A 25,762-nucleotide genomic window follows, 5' to 3' on the forward strand; every position below is an offset into this window, starting at 1 on the left:
GGGCGCAGCGTGGGACGGGGGCGCACAGACATCGTATTCCTGGTTTGGTCTATAACTTTCTTGGTATGCGTACTCCTAACTGGTCTCATAGTTCTGGATCTCCACATAGGGCTGGTAGTCATATGTGTCGGATTGACGTTTGGGAGGCTCAATGTAGAGGTTTTCCATGGCCCTTATTATCTTGGGGTGGGCTGCCGCCGGGACTGGGTGCCCCTCCTGGAGTGATCTTGGTGGGTCCCTTTCAAAGGTCCGTCGGTCATTGGGTTCACTTATCTGGTCCGGGCGTCTGGTCAGACCTGGCTGTGGTGGCGGTCGATATGTGCTGGGGTCACGTAGCTTCTCTCTGCACATCTCCTTGAAGTGGTTTTCTTGACCACAGTGCATGCATCTTTGTCCAATAGCAGGGCACGGGCCTCTGTGGGGGTATTCAAACCCCCACCTGTAGAATTGTCTGTCGCTCTGGGGGCACAGTTGTGGGCCTCTGAATCCTTGTCTCCCCGGTAATCCGTTATATCTGGTGTATCCTGGCTGTCCCAATGCCATGGCTGCGATGGTGTCAGTTTTTTTGGGGCTCTCAATGGCAGCCGCTTGGGCGTCAACCCTTTTGTACACGCGCGCCAGGTCGATGATCTCCTGTAAGGGCAGGGGTTTCTTTAAGAGATGTTTTCTAAACAGTGATGAGGTGCACCCTTCGATGATCCTCAGGCGGATTGCCTTGTCATCACTAAAGTTGGCGAAGTCGCAGTGTAGGACTTTGCGCTGTAGACGGATGACGAATTCCCCTATTGACTTATGTGGGAGTTGGGTGCATTGATTAAATGCATATCGTTCGTAGTCTCTGTTGGGGAGTACTATCAATATGCTATTAACTGCTGCTAGGAGGCTCTGATACGTGGCCCTCTCCTGTGCCGGGATTGTCTTCATTAGGCTCTTTATTTCTTTTCCTGCTAGGTTGGCAAACACGTCCACATTGTTGGATGAGTCTTGGTCTCCTATTGGCCTCCTAAAATCTTTGAACTCTTCGACCCATTCTTCCCATCTCTGGCCCTGGTCGTGGTGTGGGTTCAGGGTAAATGGGTTGGGTCATCGTAGGAAGTTGGTACAGCATGTGGGTCCCAAGTTTGCAAGGGCACGTGCTCCTGCGTCGGCAGCTTGCTGTGTTTGGTCAACCATCTTGGCGGGGTTGAATGTTGTCGGCGCTCTGTGTCACTGTTGGCATGGCGTGTGGGTGTGGGACCTTTCTGAGCCGTCTCAGAGGGGCAGGGGTAGTGTGGCAGGTCTCTGCTTGGTTTAGGGTGTCCGTTGCCTCACGTAGCTGCTGGGTGGCAGTTCTGGTGGGTGGTTTGCCGTTGGTGCCACTGAAACTCTGTTTGGCGGGCTCTGGGCACCTGTGCTGGTGCATGGCAATGTCTTGTGGGCAATGGGCACCTGTGCTCAGTGTTGTAATGGGTGGTGCGCAGAATCTCTTTCTGCCCCACGTGTGCTCAGTGCCATGATGGGTGGTGCGCAGCATCCCTTGCGGCCCCATGTGTGCTCAGTGATGTAATGGGTGGTGCGTTGTGCCTCTTGCTGCCCCACGTGTGTTCGGTGCTGTAATGGGTGGTGCGCAGCGGTCCGTGCTGCCCCACGTGGTTGCTGGTCTGTAGGATCTGCTGGGTGGCACTGGTAGGTTCCGCATCTCTTGTGTCCTGCAATGTTTATTATAATGATTTATGCGTTCTTTTTCAGGTGGGGCTGCTGATACTCAGGGGTGCACTGTCGAGGGCTGTCGGGCTGGTTGGCCTGTGTTTCCTGCGCCGGTGGGTGTGAGCGGGAAGCTTATGCGAGGCTCATACGCAGGCGGGAGCGGGCAGGGCTGCTTACCTGTATCTGCGTTCTGCTCCGGTGTTCTGTCTCTGATGTCCTCTGGATGTCCCTGTGGGGGCGCTGCTCCGCTTCGCTCTCTCCCTTGGACACGGCAACCGCTACACCGCTGTGCTTTATGCTCCGGGCATGCTCGCTGCCTTCCTCTGCTTCGCGGTCCTCTTTGCTGGATCCCCTCCTCGACCGGTCTTCTCTCTTCTGCTGCGCTGCTGGGTAGGTTTACCCGCCGGGCCTCTGCTGGGCACACCGGACCCGTCGTACTGCTGGGCTCACTTGACCCGTCGTCCTTCTGCTGGGCACTCTTGTCCGTCCAATCCACTGCTGAGCACACTGTCCGACCCTCCGCACACTGTGGGTGTACGATGGCCTCGTTGCCAGTTGTTAGCCTTGGGTAGGCCTCGCTACGTATCTACAAATATCACACCGGAACCGGTTCACCATAATCTTCCCTTTATTCTCTCTTCAACAATCTGCCTTTCTCCTACCTTGTCCCTCCCCTTCCTCCCTCGCCTCTCGCTCCCTGCCATCGTCCCAAGTCCTGTGCTCTTAAAGGGGCTCTGCCCTTATTCACTGGTAACAAGAATGTCAGTATAAATATCAATGCAGTCTAAACAATATAGGCATTTACTGTAGGTAATAAAAACACCATTTGTACTCAGCAATTCATATTTCCGGAGGGTTTAAACCTCTGCAACCAGGCACTAGTTATTTATTATTTAACAGATGTATTTGAACTTCCTAAGGCACAAAATCATCTACGTGGATCTATTTGGATAGCTGCAATTTAGCTATCTCTTTTTTTTAATTTGGGCTATTAGGTGGCGCTTACACCACCTACAGGCCAACACTATTGCATTAAAGTACAGATTGGGAGAAATGGCATATGAAGGGGCGCACACAACCTGTAGGTGTTGTTTGGGCATTTGCCCACCCATTGACTGACCATGGCCATGCTAATCCCTATAGCCATTCCAACCCAGTTCCTGCCCCTTCCAGCCCAAAACACATCCTCATGGGAAATCTTTCAGTTTGTTTTAGTCAAGCCTTGTGATCAAACTTTGCCCTCGAAGGCAATTTTGCACCTCTACCATCAATGGGCAGTTAATACCGCTATAGCAGTCCCTTGTAAGTGCCTTTCCCATGCCTACACAAAAGCCCAAGCTATCGGCATTGCCAATGCTTGTTTACAATGTGCCACATCTATACAGGATACACTCACGAGCTCAGTAGAGGGGAACATTTAAGAAGACAGGAAGAAAGGGGCAGGGTGGGTAACAGGCCAGAAGCAAACTCACAGGTTTTGGTACAAAGCATATAGCAAATAAGAAGTCATGGTATTACAATGCTGTAGGCCAGTGCATTCCTGACATGAGAAACCTATCAGCATTTGAATACATATAAAGGGGAAAGTGTACACGAGGTTCAGACCAACTGTGCACAGGCAGTTCATTAGATTAATGGGGCCACCCAAAATCAGTCCAGAGGAAAGTTTTCTTTAAGTGTTTTCAGGGATCATTTGAACAACATTCATTATAAAACATGGTATGTCACATGTAGCAATAGAGTAAAATGTTGATAAATATGGGGGTGACTACAGCAATAACACAAGAGGTCATGGCTGGAAGGTTTAGAATATAAATAGGGGGTTCACCAGATGTACCCCACTGAGACACTGAACTAAGGCAGAAGCACTGACAGGAGCACACCCTTAAACATCAATGATCACCAGGTATAGAGGGCCAAGTCCAAAGTCCTTGAGGATACCTCTAATTCTAACATTGGTACTCCTAGAGAGCCCTTCCACCCCCGAGCCAGACCCAAATACCCAGCATAGAAATGAAAGCCTCCATAGAGGCAACAGAGTTGCAACTTTCTGAATTTATATGCACAGTTGGAAATGCATTACTCTCTTCGGCAGCACTGCCAAATGAAACGTTTGAGAGCATGAGTCACACTAGCTTAGACCACAGGAGTCCTGCGGATACAAGGATGAAAGGCCACCAAGCTCATCATCCAAGCGAGGGACCAAACAATCTGCTTTCCTTGCTCGCGACTTCCCCCTGTGACCTGTAAAAAGCTCTGGTGCTTCTTTAAGCTTTTCCGTGCTTAATACATACCCAAATAATCACAATACTATTAAAACAATAATAATAAGGAAAACACTGTTCGTCCACCCAGTGCTGGTCATTGGGCCGGCTCTCGCTGGATCTGAAATCCGGCACCAGATGTGAAGCCGGATCTCGGGATCAGGCCAGTGTCAGCGATCCAAACACCAAACCCATGCACTCCAGCTGGGTTTCGAGGGGAAATAGAAAAAAACCTCCCGCAATGGCATGGTGTACGGGGGCAGAGCCGCTCACAACAGCAGGACACGCCTTCTTAAGGAAGGCTGGCCTGCACCGTCACTAGGGGTAAGTTCTATGCAGTCAATGCACCCACGCGGTCTACACTGCCCGGCCTGCAAAGGTGGGGGCTGGGCTGCTCAGAGCAGTCTGCTCTGAACAGCCCAGCCCCCACCTTCGTGGGCCCGGCAGAATTAATCTGCCCGGTGCGAGCACCCTGCACACAGAGTAGATTACTCTTTGTGCTCAGTGTTTGTACAGAGCATTGCTTTTAATGCAAAATGCAGGGTTCCTATGTTTTTATTTTAAAAAGAATCCGCTCCAGAACGGTTTCATTTTAAAATAGTGTAGGATGGAGTTGAAACTTGCACTTTCAGTGCACTGCACTGAACGTTTCCCTAAACAGCAGGTGCATGTGTTTTGGAATTTGTTTTGTGCGTGGAAGGGGGTGGGTGGTGGCGGTGGGGTTTGTGGGGAGCTGTGCGGGCCAGTAGGGAATATAGTTCCACTACTTATTTTCGTACACTTTGACCACTGATTGCTGGGTGTTTTTACGTTCTTGCAATACTAATGTTAGCCAAGCAGTAAAAAAAGAGGAAAAAATAAAGCTTTTGTAATTGCAGGCAGTGTTGTATTCCAGCCTTATGATTGTCTCCTGTTCGCTCCTTAGCACTGGCTCCACTGGAGTTAGTGGGAACAGGGCACTTTGCTTACCAGTGCAGGGAAGCAATTGCCAACAGCGGTGCTCCTTGTGTTTGTGCCCAGTGATCCTTCACTCAGCCCCTTAGGATGGTCCAGGGGCAGGGCAGACTTTCCCCATGCAATGGTGTCTGTCTGGTCCATAAACCATCATGGGTTGTCAACTCCCTAACCGTGGCCTCTACTTTTTTGCCTGGCACCAATTTTTCCAACAGCCTGGGACATGGCATCAGTGGGTGAAGGTAGGTGGTGTCTATGGCTAGCCTTCACACAGGTATAGTGGCAGGGCCATTCAATTCTTTTAGTTGAAAGGGTTTGCGAGGCTCAGTGTGGCTCCGTCCTTAATCCTGACTGCAAGCCCTACCCCAGTGCTTGCTGCTTGCCTTCACACCTCATCAGATGATGGGACCCCAAGCAGTTTTCAAGTGGTAATGATATCATATTTGGGGTGCACCAGTGCCATGGAAGTGGTTTAAAGTGGAATTGATATATAGCTTGAAAAAGAAGCAGCATGAAAGAAATTGTGGCGTTTTAAATTATTATTTTGGACATTTCCTTTGATCGGAGGTCACCTGTCAGCTTTGCCCCCTCTAAACCCCGCCTCCTCAGACACCGGCCACCCCTAAAACTCCGCCCCGACCGCGGGCCTTGTGGGATCCTCCACCAGATTTTTTCCATTTCCACCACTGCGTCCACCCCTGCTAGCGACACAGGGGTAGCATAGCAAAGTTACCATTTCCCTGTGAGGAAAATGTTACATTCACACCAAACAGCTTCGCCTGCTTGCTACTGGCATTTCACACTTTTAGATTTACACATTGGAAAAAGAGAGGGTCCACGTTCAAAGCAAACAATGTCAGAAGGACTCCAATGGGGAGATTTAGGGGTTTGACACTCGCAATGTCACTTCCTGTGACGTCACTCGTGGTAAGGGTCATGGAATGTCACTTCCTGAAAACTTCCCTCCCTGGCTTTTTGGTGAGAAGTCCATGGCTAATCTCAGCCCAGAGGTCCTTGCAAACTATTGGTTGCTTTCCGATAATACCAAATGTAACAAATATAACAAATATTAATGTGAACAGTAGATTAAACAGGTGTTAAGGATTGATTCAGATTATCTGTTTCTTTGTAGCATTGGTAAGCGAACCCAGTTTTCATAGGTAAAAAAGCACCACCATTTTGTAATCTCCTAGTCTTCCTGTTGACAAACATAGCTTTACAAGAAGCAGCGTTGCTTTTAAACCCTATTGATGTCACTGGCTGGCAGAGTGCAGCCCCTCCCTCCCTTCCCCCTGCCCCCTCTCTGATTGCTGTTTATCAGACTTCAAAGGGCGGATGCGCCCCTGGTCTCTGCGTTTGAAGTGAGAACCAGGAAAGCTGCCCTGGGTCCTGCATGCCACCATTTCCTGTCACTGCTAGTCGGCCATTGCGTGCTGAAAATATTGTCGGGGCCTTGATTCTGATTTTCAAACGAGTGCAATCTGTTTCCTTCGTTATATTCTGGCAGGTGGAACTTGGTGAAGCCTTACTACCACGTGTTGTCCAATCGCATCGCTTGTTCTATAGAATGCTGTGCAGCACACGTGCTAATTTGCGCTGACTCTTGGGCGGAAGGAACATTTTATGATCTTTTGGAGGACTTTGGTTGGGCACGTGAGCGGGTTTGTGCACGCGTACTTGGGGAAGCAGATCAGCTTACTCCACAAGTTTTGTGTTGCTCCTCTTTTCAGATAGGGAAATTGCAGTATTGGATGTGCCATGTGAGATTTAGATGTGTAAATCAATGCTGTGACTCACACCGTTTTCCTACAGTAATAAATAAAAGTAATACAAAAGTAGGCAGGAAATAAATACATTGGGGTTGCATAAATGTGAATAAGGCGCGACTATTCACAAAATCGCCAGTCCAGGCTCCGTATCACAAGCGTGAAAGAGTCATTGCATAAGAAGGAGACATTCAAATGAGTGCACTCTCATCCTCTTTTCTTACCAGCAGTCACTTGTCTCACTTGCTAACTCACGATCAAATATTGCTCAGTCGTTCAGCCTTTTCAACACCTGGGTTTGTCATTGAGTCCCCGGAGATGGTTGGAGGTAGAGGCTGTGGCTGGGTTCACGGTAACGTCTGACATCGACGACTCTGGCACAATTTCCTGAAGGAGGAAAAAGGGATTTCCTAGTTCCATGTTATTCTATTGGGATAGTTCACGATTGTGTATTGCTCTTAAAAAGCTTGCGTCTTGGGGTCTGCTGGGGGAAAGATGTTAGTCTGATCGGTTTCACGCTTTTGCTTGGGCATTTGGGGAGCGGGTGGAGGGAGAAGAATATTTTCTATGCAGAAGTTACAAGACTGAATGTGTAAAGATTTTTGCAGCCTCTGACTACCTATTGGGAAACGTGTAACCCAATTAGTCTCTCTGCTGAGCTGCTTGTCAAGCCCTTTTAGGAGTAGATGCTAATGTTTTGATGTACCAACCGTTCATCATCGGCTTGTAGCCGAACGCAATCTACAATGCCTTATTTAACACAGGTTTCTGCTTTGACATCGCCTAGGAGTTTTCCTCCAGATGCCTACCCATCTTCCATTTTTATTATTAACTAGCAGAAAGTATCCATATTCTGCATGGGTTTTGTAGACAGACATGATAACACTCATCCATTGTTGAAAATCAATTATCCTGTAGGTCGTTGTCCCGAGTCACTCATCTCTTGATGTGCTTTGCACTCTGAGGTAAACTGCACTGAGAATGGACACATGTGGCTGGTTGACACACCCCAGAGCAGATGTTGGGGGGAGGCGAGAGTTGGTGTGCTGCTGCATACTGGGACCTTCTGTGCGCTCTCCCCACTTGCTGCCTCACCCTGGCGCAGTGCAGTGCATTGCAGTGTAAATGTCTCAAACGGTACATCCTACGGCTTTGAAATGTGGTTTTCAGGGTCCAGGAGGGACCTTGAGTTTTGTTTCTCGCATCCACATGCTTGCAATGAGCTCTGTCCAGTGCTTCTACGACCACCTTGATGTTCCGCCACTTCCAGGCAACTGTCTCATGTGTGCAGGGGCTGAAATCCAGGGAGCGGGGTGGGGTGGCCACATGTAATATAGCCAGTGTTGTCTAGAGGGTCCTAACAGGTACCTGTGCAACATTTGGTGCAGATTGGTGGAACAGTGTGGAATTGTATGAGGAACATGCAAACCCACAAACACATTTTGGCTTTTGGAACCATAGATGTGAGGCCTCACGTCTTGCAGAACTGACATAGTTTCCAGGCTCCACCTTTAGGAGACATTCTGTAGAACCAAAACCCATACATGCCAACATTTTGGCTTCTCTAGGAGGGAGATTTTATTACAGGAAGCAGGAGCATGACATTTCCCCATTGAACTGCATTGGGGTTCAGGATATTTTATGTGGGAGATAGTCAAAAATAGCAACATTTTGGACAGAAAAATCAGGCTTCCTCTGCCTAAATCGGGAGGATTGGCATGTATGTAAGCCTAGAGGATTCAGCTGGTCTTGGGGTAGTCCTTGGTGTGGTTTCAATCATTCCTGACCAACAGGGAACAAACAGTGCTACTGGGTGTGCTGTACAGTTGACCTCTTACTACTCTCATCTTTAGGAGTTTTTTGATGCCCTTTGTGGCCTTGGTCTGAGTCCATTACCTTCAGTTATTTTCTTACTCAGGTGACTTTGTTTGTGTTGGAGGCAAAAGTAGGTATGGGCTGAGTGCTTGTACATTAAATTTGCCATTCCTAAAATGTGTAGACTTTTTTTTATTGTTGTTTTGTAGTGTTGGTAATAACCTTAACTTAGGCATTGGAAATGTTTATAGCGTTTACTTGTTTACTTGTTTATAGGTGGTAAGGCCATATATTTTGGCTATAGGTTTAAAGGTGAAATACGGGTTAATGTACATCCCCATAATTCATGAAGTGAAGAGTAAAATATAGCAAATTGCATTAGCACAAACGGAGCATTTTAACCGATAGGTTGCTAATTATGCAAACAAAATATGTAGGTTTTGCAATTGTCGGACTGTTTCTTCAGGTAAATTTTGCATTCTTGTATATTTTATGGATCATTAAAAACTACGCAATCGTTGTTAAAAACAAGCATTGGCAAAGCCACCTGGTTTGGCTTGTCTGTAGGTATTAAATAGGCATTTGTCAGGCACTACTATCATATGCCCAGGTTCTCGCAGCAGTTTCCAGGCGTTATCATCTTACATCCAGGTGGGACCATTATGGCAGTGCCTGGCAAATGCATATCCATATCCCTTGCCTACACAAGCCAAAACGGCTGGTTTTGCCAATTCTTGTTAAATTATCCACTGCAGATTGGCACAGGCCTCGACCATCACCCATCTTTCCCAAATTTGAACAAACAAGCAAATATTAAAACCCCCTTTAACAGAGAGCTCCAATTCAGTGCCTCTCTCCGTGCACTAGCTGCTACCTCCTGCCGTCACCTTCAAACCAGCCACTGCGTCCACCCCCCACCTGTCCTTTCAATGTGCAAAGGCCATTATTAATTCAGGAATCAACAGCAAGATCGGTTACCGCAGCACACTGCTCCACACACACCCAACCCACTAATTAGTTCAGCCATTTCTAAAAATACTCAACTTAGACACTTGTATACATTTCTTCATGCCCAGGTCCACCATCACTTTTTCCCAAAAGCACTAATGATGAGGGTTCTCTGCTATCACACTGATCTCTAGATGCACCATGTCGGTTGCTATGCTTTTTCTCTTCGAATGTTGCTATTTCTAGGCTTGTTTTTGCCATTGTAAATCCTTTTTAAAATTTATTTTTTATTTTGTGTATTTGGTTAAATTACAAACCTTTACACACCATTCACATAAGCACACAGTTAGTAAAACACAATTAATAAACAACAAAAATGAATAATACATAAACAAGTGTCATATCAAACATATTATCCAATCTATAAAAAACATCCTAAAATTTCATTATACAAAAATCCATGTGTATGCTTGCTAATTATATAATTTATCAAAATCTCTCCATATAAAATAAGCAGCTGAAGTAATCACCAAAGATTCACCTGAATAGACACTACTCCAAAACGGATCCAACTTAATGGATACCAGGTCACACACAAAAGAGGAGTAGGCCTTCGATCCCTTTTCAGTGAGAAGAGGACAGCCTGTAAAGACACGCCCCACAGTCCTAATCTCCAGTTTACATATCCTACATAATCTCAAGACATAAGGGTTTTTTTTACCAAGTGCTAAAAACTTCATGGTTGTGGAGAAGGTTAAATCCAATTCACCTATTGGTGCTCGCCACCATTTGGATACATGTTGCAGGTCACGCCGATGGGTTACAATGGCATTCTTACCAATACACAGGATTTTCAAAAATGTGTCCATTTAGAAGTCCATCTTCTCTCTCTCCCCTCTCTCTCCTCCTCTCTTCCTCTCTCTCTCTCCCTCGCTTTCTCTCTCTTAAACAGATACACTGCAGGCCCTGAGATACAAGGATTGTGCAATTGGCAGAGGAGGAGGGTTGTCCAACTCCAGGCCTCGAGGACCATATCCATGTCTGTGTTCAGGATAACCCTTTAATATTTGTGAGCTACATTTGCAAACAATGATTCTAAATGCATGCATATTTTTCCTAATTAATATTAATGAGGGATATCCTGAAAACCCGTCAGGATTCCTGCCCTCGAGGCCTGGAGTTGGCCATCTCAAAGCGAAGAGCCACCAGTTATGGGAGGCATGGTTCAGAGAATGAGCTGCAAATGATATGACATCCCCTGGCACTCATTCCACCTTCCTTAGAATATTGGCTGGTAGGCTGAGAGCCTTCTCAAACCTCAATCCAACTTGCTAAGATCCTGTGCCCAGTGTGGCCTGCTGGGACATTTGCCCCAGATCCCATTTTTTTATTTATTTATTTTTATTGGATTAGCTGTAGTATGAGCAACCATTGTGAGTGTAAAAATATCTTAGGGCAGTAGAGATTGAATTTGTATCTTACAACTTTCACACCAGTGCCATAATACACTGAAATACATAGGTCCTTAACAATGATTATGTTCGGGCCTGGCAACCACTGTGACAGGGTAACGGCATCTGTTATTGATTCTTAATCGCCTATAGCAGTAATCAATAAAGATGCTGTGTTGAGCAGTCTTAATGTTGCTTCATTAGATAGACCATGGGCCGCAAAGAAATCTTATTAGAATTTTCTAAGCATGATATCCCATCCTGGATTTTAAGTATGGATTCCAGGAATGGGAAAATCCATCTGAAAATCTTAAGGAGTGAAACGCCTTTAAAGTTGGAGCAACTTGAAGGATTTAGGTAAGGCCTATTGCAGTAGGTGTGTCTTCTGATGGAAATCGTGCAGTGTGGCTGGCATGTGCGTAACCTGCAGTTCAGAGGTTCAAATCCTGACACGTAACAGCACTATCGAGTTGTGCTTTTATGGATCAGTGTTAATAGTACCTGACTCAGAGTGTCATGTATGTGTCTCTTTCTGGAGTGTAAGTACGTTTTGAAACCTCAACATGCAGCATTTGGTCCGTAAGCAGGTGTGAGGAATTCGACCATTCGCATGGTGGGGGTGCGCTCGCCTGTGCTTTTTAAAATATTTAACAAAATGGAATTATGGTAGACCAATCCCAGAAAAATGTGTGGGGCTAATCCACACACCTTGTCCTATGCTCACACCATGACAAAAGCATAGACCTGTGTACTACGGGCTGGACAATGCCTACAGGCACTGTTTGCCCCTATCATATTTACATGCCGATTCATGGAATTAATGTGCGCGGAAAATGGCAGCGCAAGTGTGAAAATCACAGCGCAAGCGTGAAAATCGCAGTGCAAGTGTGCCAAAGCCGCGCACATCGATTCATGGAAGTCAGTACGCGTGTAAATCCTGGGATGTGCACTAAAATCGTGGGTGGCGCACGCAGGCGCACATGTCATCAAATGGCGTGCGCTATGCGCACAGCGAAAGCGCACATAGCGCAGCGCACACAACAAAAGTGGGCGGAACATGGGGCGAACAACGCGTGAAAATGTGGGCGTTACGGGGGAAGTACAGGAGGTAAATGCTCGCAACGTCCACACGCGTGCCTTCAACACGTATTCATGGAATCGAACAGGGGAAACGCGTGCGCCCAAAAAGACGCGCTAATCCGGAAACACGTACGCCAGCAGGAAACAGACGTACGCGGCCCTGCGCAGCATAAAAGTGCGCGCAAACAACAAACAAGCTCAGAAGCTACGATGAATATACCGTTCCTCGCAGCAGTGGTCGTGGGACACCGCAGGAGGAGGAGGATAGCCAGGCCCTGAATTTTTACACCCAGGACCAGCCTTTTTGGGATGCCTGATGACCAGGTGTATGGGAGGTACAGGTTTCCACCACACATAATACTCGACCTGGTGAGTGAGTGGGAGGATGACCTCACAACACCCACCCTGTGCTCCCAAGCACTGAGCCCCTTGGAAAAGGTGCTCAATGTACTGCACTTCTTGGCCACTCATTCATTTCAGCGGACAAGTGCCATAGTGGGGGGTGTGTCACAGGCCACGCAGTCACGCTGCCTACACCAGGTATGGGACATCATGACTGCACGCTCCTCAGTCCGCAGGCACATATACATGCCCAGAACACCTGCAGAAAGGCAGGCTGCCGTCCAGGACATTTACGGGGTGGCACACTTCCCCAAAGTGCTAGGTGCCATTGATTTCACCCATGTGGCTCTACGTCCACCCAGGGCAACTGAGCACATCTATAGAAACCGCAAGCACTGGCATTCTATCAACGTGCAGGTACTATGTGATGCCAAGGGAATCATCACCTCAGTATATGCCAACTATCCAGGGTCCAACCATGATAGTTTCATTTTCAGAATGTCACCCCTAAACCAGGACCTAGAAGCTGGGTGGCATGGCGATACATAGCTGCTTGGTGAGTATAAATGCCTCTGCACATGCATGCATGTCAGATACTGAGTAATGTCACAATCCCACTAATGATACCCATCATCACCTCCCCAGGGGACAGTGCCTACCCTCTGAGCACCCACATGATGACGCCAATTCGGAACCCCACCACAGCACCTGAAGTAAGATACAACACAGCCCAAATTGCAAGCTGGGGCATAGTGGAGCGAACATTCGGAGTGCTGAAGTCACGCTTTCGCTTCCTTGACCGCTCTGATGGGCAGCTGCTATACGCGCCCCTAGTAGTGTGCAGGATCATAGTGGCAGCATGTGTCCTGCACAACGTTGCAACCCGCCGGGGCCTGCGGGTGGACATGGTGGTGCCACCACATCCCCAACCACATGCACGGCCGCTGCGCATGGGAGGTGAAAAGGCACGCGGTGAGGCAGCTAGTGGCTAATTACTTCACCTAAAATCCTACCCCTGTGGAGTGCACACAGCCCTGGCACATACCAGCTGACAATCAATGATGATGACATAACGGACAGTCAACAGTCACAACCATACCAACCAGAATTTGGCATGTCATGCAATGTGAAAGCAACAACATGAATGCACAACACATGACACAAGTGTCACAAAGTGCACTGTTCCAAATGTAAACAGGCCACAGACAATATGCTCCCAGTAATCAATAAGAAACAGCACACATGAACAAATACTTACCAGCAACACAGAACAGCAACACAGGATGAAACAGTGTCAAAATACGACAGTACAAAATCAAAGTAGTGCAAGTCTCACAACCTGACTAAGCCAGCACATCGACCCCTTCCAATTGCAGAGTGTTGCTGTCAGGCAAATGTGTCAGTGTACTGCATACAACATGAACTGCATCTGCAAAGGAGACGGCCTTGTGAAGACATGAAGAAGGTACATGTGAATAAGGAGAAAGACATGGATGCACAAGCACATATCAATACACCATGCAGTGTTCAATCCAACAACAATCCCCACTGAGGATGTACACACAGTTTTGACTACAGACTTCCCACACAGCTCATGGGAGCCCAATGTCACTGTGTAAGTTACTGTCACTTGGTAACACCCTTTGTAAGCCCATGGACAGGGGAAGCAGGAGGGGTGTGTGTGTCAGGAACCCAAGCAACTAACCCAAAGACAGGACAAGCCTGCATGTGCCCAGCTGGAATACACAGTGGATACCCATGGGAGCCACACAAGGCAACACACTGTAAAAAAAAAAAAAAGAATACTAAAATCAAAAATGGCCATGTGTGGACAAGAGGGGGGGCACCCAGGAGGTTCGAGGACAGGGTGCACCCCAACACCCACCTGCGTGGATGTTGAGAAAAAAAAATACCTCCATGGGCTCATGGCCTGCACGGCTACGCTACTGTGGGAGAACTGCTGTCTCTCTCTTCACCCTCTGCTGCTACATCGGGAGGTGGCCGTGTGTAACGCTCACCTGATTCCCACAGAGGCGCCGACCCGTTCTGGACTGCTATGACCTCTTCTAAGGTGATGCGCAGGACTCGGAAGACGGACTGGACCGGACCCCCAAACCTCGCCTGTCTGGCCCGTAGAAGAATCCTTCTGTAGATGGAAAAGGGGATTAACTGTCTGCTGGATAATGTGTCGGATTCCCCCCTTTCCCCCTCACACTCCTCGAACCCCCTCCGCGATTCCCCGTAGAGTCTCACCTTAGAGTCTGAAAGGACGAGCTCTCCATCCTGCTTCCGATGCAGGGGCGCGTTGATTTCCAGCTACTTCACTGGATCTCGGGTTTGGTGAGTATTCAACTCCGCTTGACTTTTCCGATATGAGGCCGTAAGTATTCATTTGCAAAAGTTAGACCTTAATTGTCCGTTGTCCTTTTCTCTATTTCAGATGCAGGATGAAGAATCCGCGTAGAGGAATGGATTCGCCGAAGGTAAACTCTGGTGAGTCATTTTGATGGATGGTTCCCCTAGTGATCTTGCTTTCACCCACTAATGCGTGTGTCTTTTTCCCCTTAGGGGCCGGGGTACGGAAGTGCCAAAGAAGCGGCGCCGACCCGAGGTGAGGAAAGATTGTCCCAACAATAATCAGGTAAGTCTTAAGGTGGAAGAATCAGGCCTTCCTCAATCTGTTCCTTCGCTCACCTTTGTTTTGTCTCTTTTTCTCCTTAGGCGCTGAAAGGCGACGGATGGTGCCAATGGTCGCTGAAGAGCCCGAGGGCGCCTCGTGAAGGTGAGTGGAACGCGGCGCTGCAGCGAGCGATGCGATGCGCTTCTAAAAATAATGTCTTTTCTCAGGATCGTCGGAGTGATGGTTCCGGACTCCGGATGGAGGTAGGTAAAGTTCAATTATTCACCTTTGTCTCCTTTCCTTCCTTTTCAAGTGTTCCAGGTTGCAGGCGGGCGTGGCTGGAGCCAGGATGCAGGAGCAGACACGGTGAGCATCCAGCTGCTAGATGCAGAACAACGCGAAGCGTGAGCTGCTGTCTGGGCGTGGTTTAAATAGCCCCCAAAGTAGTTCCAGGTAAGTATTCTTCCTCAGCCACGCCCGAGTGGTTAAATAGTCCCATAGGTAAAATAGTCCCTTTCAGACCTCAAGGAGGTCTGGATCCGGCAGCATGGTCTGCATCAAGTAAGTCCATCCAAGCACTCCCATAATGAGCCTGGTGCCTATGGTGCCAGGACTGATGCCTTCTATGAGCCTTGCGCCAAAGGCGCCAGGACAATGTCCAAAGAGCCCCTATAAGGGGTTGCTGGGTCCCTCCCTGGGGACATGATGTCTGCTTTCGGGGACGCTGGGCCTGAACTGGCTTCCCGGGAGTAGGCATCATGACAGCGGGAGTAGGCATCATGACAGCACTCTCCCCCAAGGCCCCTCCCAAGATTGTTCCCTCCGGGGGTTTTGGTTTGTTTGGGAAGATCCGGTGGAATTTCTTAATTAATCGAGGTGCATGTACATGGTCACTGGGTTCCCACGACCTCTCCTGAGGCCCGTATCCCTTCCAATCGATTAGATAGAAAAGTTTTGACCTTAACATCTTTGAATCTAAAATGTTCTTCACCTCGAATTCAGGTTCTCCATCTATTTGAATGGGTTCTGGAGGCTTGATTAGTCTGGTTCCAGGTTGCACTGGTTTCAAAAGTGACACATGAAAAACAGGGTGAATTCGCATGTTAGCTGGTAAATCAAGTTTAACGGCCGCTGGATTGATTATGGCCGTAATGGAGTAAGGCCCCAGATATTTTGGATTAAATGTTCGAGGTCCCTTGAGCGATAAGTGCCTGGTAGCCAGCCATACTTGGTCCCCAATCTGGTACTGAAGTGCTTCACTCCAATGCAGGTCAGCATTCTTCTTGTATTTTCTCTTAGGCTTGTTGTAAATGTGTAGTTGCTTCTTTGAAGGCTTGGGTAATTGTAGAATGCAGATGGTCCACTGCGGGCATTCCGAGGCCTTGAGGCGAGTCGAGGTCTGAGGTTCGAGGGTGATGCCCATATAAAGTATAAAAAGGACTTTGCCCAGTTCCAGAGTGTACCGAATTATTATATGCATATTCGGCTATCCAAAGAATGTCTTTCCAGTTACTTTCAGATTGCTGCAACATACACCGTAAATATTGCTCAAGGGTCTGATTTGTCCTCTCTGTTTTACCATTGGTCTGAGGGTGGTGACTAGTCGATAATCTTACATCGATTTGTGCCAATTGACAACATCTACGCCAAAAGTGGGAAATGAATTGGCTTCCACGGTCTGAGATTAGTACAGATGGGAATCCATGATGGTTCCGGACTCCGGATGGAGGTAGGTAAAGTTCAATTATTCACCTTTCTCTACTTTCCTTCCTTTTCAGGTGTTCCAGGTTGCAGGCGGGCGTGGCTGGAGCCAGGATGCAGGAGCAGACACGGTGAGCGTCCAGCTGCTATATGCAGAACAACGCGAAGCGTGAGCTGCTGTCTGGGCGTGGTTTAAATAGCTCCCAAAGTAGTGCCAGGTAAGTATTCTTCCTCAGCCACGCTCGAGTGGTAAAATAGTCCCATAGGTAAAATAGTCCCTTTCAGACCTCAAGGAGGTCTGGATCCGGCAGCATGGTCTGCATCAGGTAAGTCCATCCAAGCACTCCCATAATGAGCCTGGTGCCTATGGTGCCAGGACTGATGCCTTCTATGAGCCTGGCGCCAAAGGCGCCAGGACAATGTCCAAAGAGCCCCTATAAGGGGTTGCTGGGTCCCTCCCTGGGGACATGATGTCTGCTTTCAGGGACACTGGGCCTGAACTGGCTTCCCGGGAGTAGGCATCATGACAGCGGGAGTAGGCATCATGACAGCGTGCTATGGGAGGCAGCCCACGCAAAGCCCTGGTATGGTCCTCCATAGCAGCAAACATGCAGGTCTAGAAGGTTTGGTTCTGGAGGATGATAGTACGGAGATCCCCATGCAGCACCTCACGGGTTGCCTGCATTTCTGCATGCATGGCCTCGTGTGATGCCCAGATCACCTCACGGGTTGCATGGAGCCCAGCTGAGAGCGAACGTGTGAGCTGCTCCAGCTGCTGTTCTGACCTAAAATTTCGGAAAGCCTCAACTTCACCCAGAGTCTCCCTGAGAAAATGGAGTTCTAACCTCAGGGCTTCCCTGTGGCCCTGTGACTCTACAGATATGGCTTTGCGCAGAGTCTCCAGTGCGGCCCGTAGGTCCCTGTTGGACACCAACATGTCCTCCCTGTGTGATTGGCAAATGGAGTCTGTTGCCTGCTGTTGGAGCTCCGTCTGCCTTTCAGGGGGGAGAATGGAAGTGTCTACCCTATCCATTGCCTGAGCCATTATTTCAACCGATGCTCCCTGTTGTGCTGCTATACAGTACATGGAGTTTTCCCATACAGTATTGCCTGGTGGCACACGACCACCGCGTCGGCGGGCACCACACCTGTTTGGGGCAAGGCGATCTGTACCTTGCTGTGCTGGCACTGCCTGAGGCTGCAGGACTGCATTCCCCCTCTGATCTGCTGGCCCAGGAACAGGATCAGATGTTGTGGAGTGTGACCCTGCATCCGTAACCGCCAAAGGCGGAGTTACCAACACTGACATCCACATAGAGGGGTCGACCCCCGGTGCAGGTGGGTTGGTCCGAACAGCATCCCTGCCAGAAACACTCACCTGCGACGGCACATAAGTCTCACTGTCCGATTCAGCACCTGAATCATAGAGGTCTGGGGAGGTGCACCAAGAGACAACCGTGGACAGTATGGTCTGCAGGAGGATTGGTTTTTCACCCACCACCACCCCACGTCCGCCACTGGTGCCCGGTCGTGGCTGAGATTCCTCCTGGGTCTGCACCCTCTCCTCCACCTCAACAGCATCAAGTGCGTCATCACCTGCAAAAACATGAAAGACAACAAATGGAAACAGGCATGAGCACCATAGCACACACACAGGCCTGACAAGCCAGCGATCCAGTACATGAATTACACGTCCCACATGACTATAACTCTGGCATACATGCACTGTCAATGATTTGGAAGGGGAGGCAAAAAGCAGACACTGAGGACTCCAAGATGGAAAAGCAACACATCTGCTGCATGCTGGATAGCACTGGCATCACACATTAGCCTGTGAGTGGCATGTCCAATACACATACATGACACATGCCAGCACACAGATGGCACGTAGCATAGCCATGGTACATTTGACAAGTACAGCCATATATTAGTGAATGAGTACTCTCACCCATCCATGTGTGATGGACATGATGAGATGAAAAATGCAAAATAGCGTGACAAAATATGCATGTGCCACACACTGCAACACATCCAGTGTACAATTATACAGTGCTGGCAGGCAGATGGATACATCAATGGTTGGTCACTTCAACATGACAGGAAACAACAATCATGTTCCACATTCAAACAGGCCCCAAAAAGTAATGTGAGCAGGCCCTTACTCAATCAGCCTGAATGGTCAAATCATTCCCATAACAAGGTAATAAATGTGGGACATTGTGGGGTGTAATCTATGACAGAAGCATGTCACATATGTGGCATTAGGGCAGAAAACTGCGTTGCAAAAATGGGAGGATTGAAACAATCAGGCTGAATGAACACTGAAAATTCAGAACAATGTAGTTGCAAGATGACAGTTCAAGGGCAACTGCAGTAATGTGGTGCTAATTGGCTACTGTGGTCAGAAGGGATACTGTCATACCCAAATCCAAGGCCAGTGAATGGTTTGGAGGAAGCACATGGGTGACCCATACCACTCAGGAGTACACACCCTCACCTGGCACTCAATCATAACACATCACCCAAGCAACATACACATGGATCACACATACATGCATGGGCACTCACCTGACAATGCTTCATAATCTGGTAGGTCTCCCACGCCTTGGATCTGTTCCTCTGTGACGAAGGTTCCAGCAACAGACTCCTGTTCAGTGAGTTGGTCGTCCTCTGGTGGAGACCCACCGCCAGTCACCAGAGTAGAGGCATGATTGGAAGCCAGCTTGTTCTTTGCTCTGCGTTTCAGGTCATTCCACCGCTTGTAGCAATCATCAGCTGTGCACCTCACAAATCCAAGGGCACTAATGTGGTCCGCGATGGTCTGCCAGTGGGCCCTACGTTGAGCAGGCATAGTCTTGCAGCCTGCAGTCACCACCATTTCGCGGCTATGTGCCAACACATAAGCCACAAGTGCATCAAGTTCAGCGTCATTGAAGCTAGGCTTCCTTGACGATCCGGAGTGTGTAGCTGTGTCTGGGGTCTCAGCCTGTAGTGCAAGAGCACCCTTCTTCTTCTTCTTGGAAGGTGGTGCGGATCCTGAGTGGCTAACGCCGCTCTGGTCAGTAGGGGCAGAAGCGCAGGTGGACTGGGTACTTGAAGCCTGTAAAGGCACAATGACAAAGGTCTTGGTGCAGGCATTGGCTGCAGGGTGATGTTGGCAGGGCCAACGTCGGTGTGATGGACCTGGACCGAAACTGTCCCAGCTGGGAGACTCGGAGCTGGGGTGGATTGAGCTGCAGCTGCCCCTGCAGCCTCCTCACCCTGGCTACTTGGGGCAGCAGATGACATTGCTGCCCCAGATCCACGTAGCCTGGTGACAGCAACTTTCACCGCCACACGTGGCTTAGACTTGGTTACCTGGAAGTCAGCCTGGGAGTCATCCTGTGCCGGTTCAGTTGACAAAATGGGCCGGTTCAACAAGGGCTGAGCTGGGATGGTGTCATCTACGTTTCCCACAACCATTGGGGGGCATAGGTGGCCCAGATTGGTCCTCCACACACTGGGCTCTAGGGGCACCCTGCAAATCATGGCCACGTCCCCTACCGCGCCCACCACGCCCACCTCTTTGAGATCGGCCACCTTTGCCTCCCTTACTGCTTGGTCGCCTTCCAACCATGGCACTCATGTTGTTGTGCGTATGGGAGTTGCAGTAAACAATTGTCCTGGGCAATTGGGGTTAAAGGGGTAGGATACTAGATGGAATTCGTACCCTAGTGCTCTAGCAAGGCTGTCTGTGACCCCTGGGGGAAGATGACGGGTCACGCAACGCACAGGCACCCCAAAAACAAAAGTACACACGTGCTGATAGATAGACCACGTGCGTGGAAAAATGAACCCGCACTACGCTGTGGCACCTAGAAACACAAAATGAAGCTTACGCGTGTTACACGCAGTCTACAATGACCTCTGAAGGGATACGCGACACACTGGGGCAACCACAGTTGGAAAATACTTGCACGAATCACCGTCTGTCTTGAAAAAGAAAGTGAAAAAGGTACGCGTGTGCACGTTGGCAACATCCCAGCCAAAAGAAGAAAAGAATGCAGTCTGAGGAAACAGGGAGTACGAACTTGAAACGTTGTGAAGTAATCGCGTGTGAACCGACAAGAAGTACAAGAATCACCCGCTCGCTCTCCACAAAAAGCACGTACAAGAAAATAGCGTCATACTTGTACCTTTTAAGCCAGCCCACACGTGCAACGTCACTTTCGCGCATACGCGCTAAGGCCCTTTCCTCCAATAGCACGTTGACATGCAGTTTTCTCACGTGCTGTTTCACTATGCACCCATGTTGTGGGGCACGCCCGCGTGCGTTTATGCGCTAAGGGCCTTTCCTCGAATTACACGCTGACGTGCACTTTTTTCACGTGCCAAATCACTCCGTATCAAGCTGGCCACGCAAAAACACACGGAAGACCACGCTCTTGCCCAAAAGGCCATTTTCCTGCCCCCAAGAGCCCCGAGCACACTCCCACCAGCCATCTGCTGCTGCCTGCCTGCTGCCCACGTGCCCTGCTATTTGGTGCCTGCACGCCAGCCATCTGCAGGGGTCCAGTTGCTGTGCCCACCCCTGCTAGAACAGAAGACTCCCGACTGGGATACCATTGCTCCACAGCCCAGCCCCAGGACCCAGTTGCCCACCCTCGCCTGCCTTAGGGGTCGCCATGTCGGGGCAAACACCATCTGAGACCACTGGCGACCCCCAGCCAGAGAGGCAGAGGGCCACCAGCTTCAGTAAGAAGGAAGTTGGTGTCCCGGTGGAGCATGTCCTGGGGCATTATGATGCCCTCTTCAGAACATCACGCGCCAACAAGGAAGGACGGAAGAGGATCTGGGAGGACGTAGCGGTTGCCATCAATGCAGAGGGGGTGGCAACCCGCGACATCAAGCACATACGGAAGCGCTCAGAGGACTTCAGGTCCAGGACCCTCTACAAGGCCTGGCACCTCGTGAAGGCAGAGGATGCAGAGGGGTGCCGGGTCAGCATGAGCAACATCCAGATGAGGGTCCTGGAACACATAGGCCCAGCGCTCCACGCCCAGATCCTTCGGAGGCAGACCCGTCTGGAGTTGAGAGGTAAGTGGCCAAGCATTGCTGTGTGAGACAGGGCATGTTGCAGTGTGCTGGTAGTCTGATACTTGCCTGCATGTGTGACATGGGCCATGTATGGATGTGTGTGTGTGCAGGGACACCATGGTCATGCATGTGAGACCAGTAATGTGTGAACCACATGGATGGTGCATGTGTTTCAATGCAACATGGGGAGCTGTATGCGGAATGCACACATGAATGCATGCCAGTCTCTGTTCTTGGACATGGAGGGGGGGGTGAGGGATGGGTGCTGCTCTCATGTACATGTATGGTGCACATGTGTGTGTGTCTGAGAAGTGTGTGTGTGACTTTGAAACGCCATGGATGCATGACACATGTCCGTGACGATGTGTAGATTCACTCATGCAGTGCGGTCACCGTTGTATCCACTGTGTCTGTGCTGTACGAGCCATGATGCATGACCCTCCGGTGATGTGTGTGCATGGGATCAGTATGAGCCATGATGCAGGTGAGTTTTAAGGCAACATTTTGGTTAACAGAGGCTCTTGTACATGGATGCTGATGTTGATTGCATGCACCGTGCCTGTTTCTGCATGTGTGTTGCGTGCATTCACCCATGTGTTGTGGAGGGACAGGATGGAAGTAACGTTTGACAATGCCACTCATGTATTATTGCTTCCTGTCTAGGGGACTATTGTGCAGTACCCTGATGCTTGTGTTCTATGTCTCCCTCTACGCAGCGTCGAGTGAAGAAGAGGGCAGAGACAGCGCTGTGGAGCTAAGCGGCGGGGATGCCTCCACCGGGCGGCAACGCAAGGCCCAGCCACCCTCCCAGGAATTGCCATCATCCGGGAGAGAGGGGACTGGTGCCGCGTCTGCCACTACGACTGTAGCGGAAGGGCCGGGTGAGCCCCCACAGGGGCTTGCAATGGCGGAAGACGGTGCAGAGACATCCAGGTTGGTGGTCTCCACAGAGGAGGAGGAGCCCGCTATTGAGCCGCACATGGGGCCTGGTGGGGGTAGTACCACTGGTGCGAGTGGTGCAGTCCAGGGCCAGGGTCAGGAGGCAGCACAGGTCACCGCGGAGGGGCCTGTGCATGTCGCTGTCCCTGACCCTGTGACTGCACAATCATGCACCAGCAGGTATGCCCCGTGCCAGGCCCTTCCGCAGGTAAGGGGGGAGGTCCACGTCATCTGCCTCTCCACTACCTGCGGACGAGGAGTCCCATGATCGTATGGGCTCCATCCTGATTGGTGTCACGTTCGCACGCGTGTCATTCGTGATGATGTGCATGCTTCCTGGGGGGAGCACACACGCCATCACGAAGAGCAGCGTTGCAACACGGCACAGTTGGGAGGGGCCCTGGTTGGTGGGTTCCTACATGTGTGGCACACTCAGGCGGACCTCTCCTCCTCTGTGGAGACTATGCGCCAGTCGTTCTCCCTGCCGTCTTCCAGCCCGGATTCCACCAGGGCCCCCTGTGGACCTGGCCCGACCAACACAGCCAGCTTGGTGGAGATCCCATCCCTGCCACAGTTGGGAGTCGGCGGTCCAGCAGGGGTGGACACCCCAACAACTGGAGACCAGCAGATGGAGGATGTGCAGGCAACATCGGACAGGGCACATGGACAGCAGCAGCAGCAGCTAGCTCTAGCTGGGAGCAATGATGGCTCGGGGCCATCAACATCAGAGGGGCAGGCATCGGCCAGAGGGCAGGAGGACCCTGGAATGGGTGTGTCTCCTGTTTGGCTGCGGTTGGGCCAGCGTATAGATGCAGAGTGACAGCGGGCAGAAGAGGCGGGGCTCACTATGGTCAGGGCGGAGTTCTCCATGCGTCGGGCATTGGGGCGGGCTGAATGCCTCAAGGCAACTCACAGGGAGATGGAACAGGCCATGGATGCATCCCTGCGAGACCTAGGGGCCAGGGCAGAGGCCTGCCTCCAGGAGATAGACATGGAGTTCGATGATGCCCTGGCCCACAACATCACAGAGTGAGCCGCAGGACTTGCCCGCCGACATTGTATATACTTAGTTAGTGATAGGTTTCCTTTCTCTTTTCTTTTCTTTTGGGATGCTTGGACAATGCCCCACGTTTTTGTATATAGTTGTAAATTAGGTAGGGTATTTTATATAGGTTTCATTTCATTTGTTGGGCTCATGGACCCTTGTTGCAATATTTGTACATAGTTGGACAGTGGATTTTTTAAAAACATATTTTACCCTCACCATGGATCAATGGATTTTTGAATTTTGATTTCCCTTGGATTTTAGACAAACTTTATTTTGGATTCATTTGGATTGTGTTATCATTATTATTTTTCTTTTTTTTGGACATACCTTTTATTCTTGTTTCTGATTCTTTACATGATATGAAACTTTTTTGATATTTTGGTGCACAATACATTTTGATTTCTTCCATGTGTGGTATTTGCACTTTGATTTACTACATGTCACAATGTGGGTTTACACAATGACTTGCACCCAGTGTGTGTGTGTGTGTGATGAACATGTGTTGATGTGCATATTTGACTTTTGGTTAGTGACAAGTAATAGGCCTTTGAGTGTGGGGTGGATGGGAAACTTGGTTGTGTTTGAAGACTGGGGTGGCGTGCAGTGGGATTTTGTTGGACATGAGGCACATGAATGTGCATCTTTATGACATGTTGGGTGGGGACATGAGTCAGGGCCTGCTGGCAGGTGCCCGTCAATGCTGGGTGGATGGGGTGCTGGGGGACATGAGTCGGGGCCTGCTGGCAGGTGCCCGTCAATGCTGGGTGGATGGGGGTGCTGGGGGACATGAGTCGGGGCCTGACCCTCAATGCTGGGTGGATGGGGGTTCTGGGGGACATGAGTCGGGGCCTGCTGGCAGGTGCCTGTCAATGCTGGGTGGATAGGGGTGCTGGGGGACATGAGTCGGGGCCTGACCCTCAGTGCTGGGTGGATGGGGGTATTGGGGGACATGAGTTGGGGCCTGCTGGCAGGTGCCCGACAATGCTGGGTCGATGGGGTTGCTGGGGGACATGAGTCAGGGCCTGCTGGCAGGTGCCCGTCAATGCTGGGTGGATGGGGGTGCTGGGGGACATGAGTCGGGCCTGACCCTCAATGCTGGGTGGAAGAGGGTGCTGGGGGACATGAGTCGGGGGCTGACCCTCAATGCTGGGTGGATGGGGGTGCTGGGGGACATGAGTCGGGGCCTGCTGGCAGGTGCCAGTCAATGCTGGGTGGATAGGGGTGCTGGGGGACATGAGTCGGGGCCTGCTGGCAGGTGCCCGTCAATGCTGGGTGGATGGGGGTGCTGAGGGACATGGTTCGGGGCCTGACCCTCAATGCTGGGTGGATGGGGGTTCTGGGGGACATGAGTCAGTGCTCACTTGTGCGTGGTGACATGTGGGCTGGCTGGGGGGCTTCGCCAGGGTGGATGTGCTGCCTGTGGGGCATGGCAAGGGGTGCAGTGTGTTCCCCTGTGTTGTGCCTGCAGGCCCTGGGGAGGGGTGTGAGGGCACACCTGGGAGGACACACACTGCCAATTCGTTGGGGCACCCCCAAAATACACGTACCCAGCTCGCACAAGGCCAATCGCGTGTAAAACTTTCCCTGCACCCCCGAAATACACATACCCTGCTCGCACAAGGCCAAACGCGTGTGAAACTTCCCGCGCACCCCCAAAATACAGGTACCCGCTCGCACAGGGCCAATCGCGTGTGATTCTCCCTGCGCACCCCCGTAATACATGTACCCCGCTCGAATAAGGCCAATTGCATGTGAAAGTTCCCGCGCACCCCCGAAATACACGTACCCTGCTCGCACAGGGCCAATCGCGTATGATTCTCGCCACGCACCCCCGTAATACACGTACCCCGCTCGCACAAGGCCAATTGCGTGTGAAACTTCCCGCGCACCTCAGAAATACACATACCCCGCTCGCACAAGGCCAATTTCATGTAAAACTTTCCCCGCACCTCCAAAATACATGCACCCCGCTCGCACAAGGCCAATCGCATGTGAAACTTCCCGCGCACCCCCAAAATACACGTACCCTGCTCGCACAGGGCCAATCGCCTGTGATTCTCCCCGCACACCCC

The sequence above is a fragment of the Ambystoma mexicanum genome, chromosome 8, assembly GCF_040938575.1.
Source record: "Ambystoma mexicanum isolate Mex_15411 chromosome 8, UKY_AmexF1_1, whole genome shotgun sequence".
Taxonomy (NCBI): Eukaryota; Metazoa; Chordata; class Amphibia; order Caudata; family Ambystomatidae; genus Ambystoma; species Ambystoma mexicanum.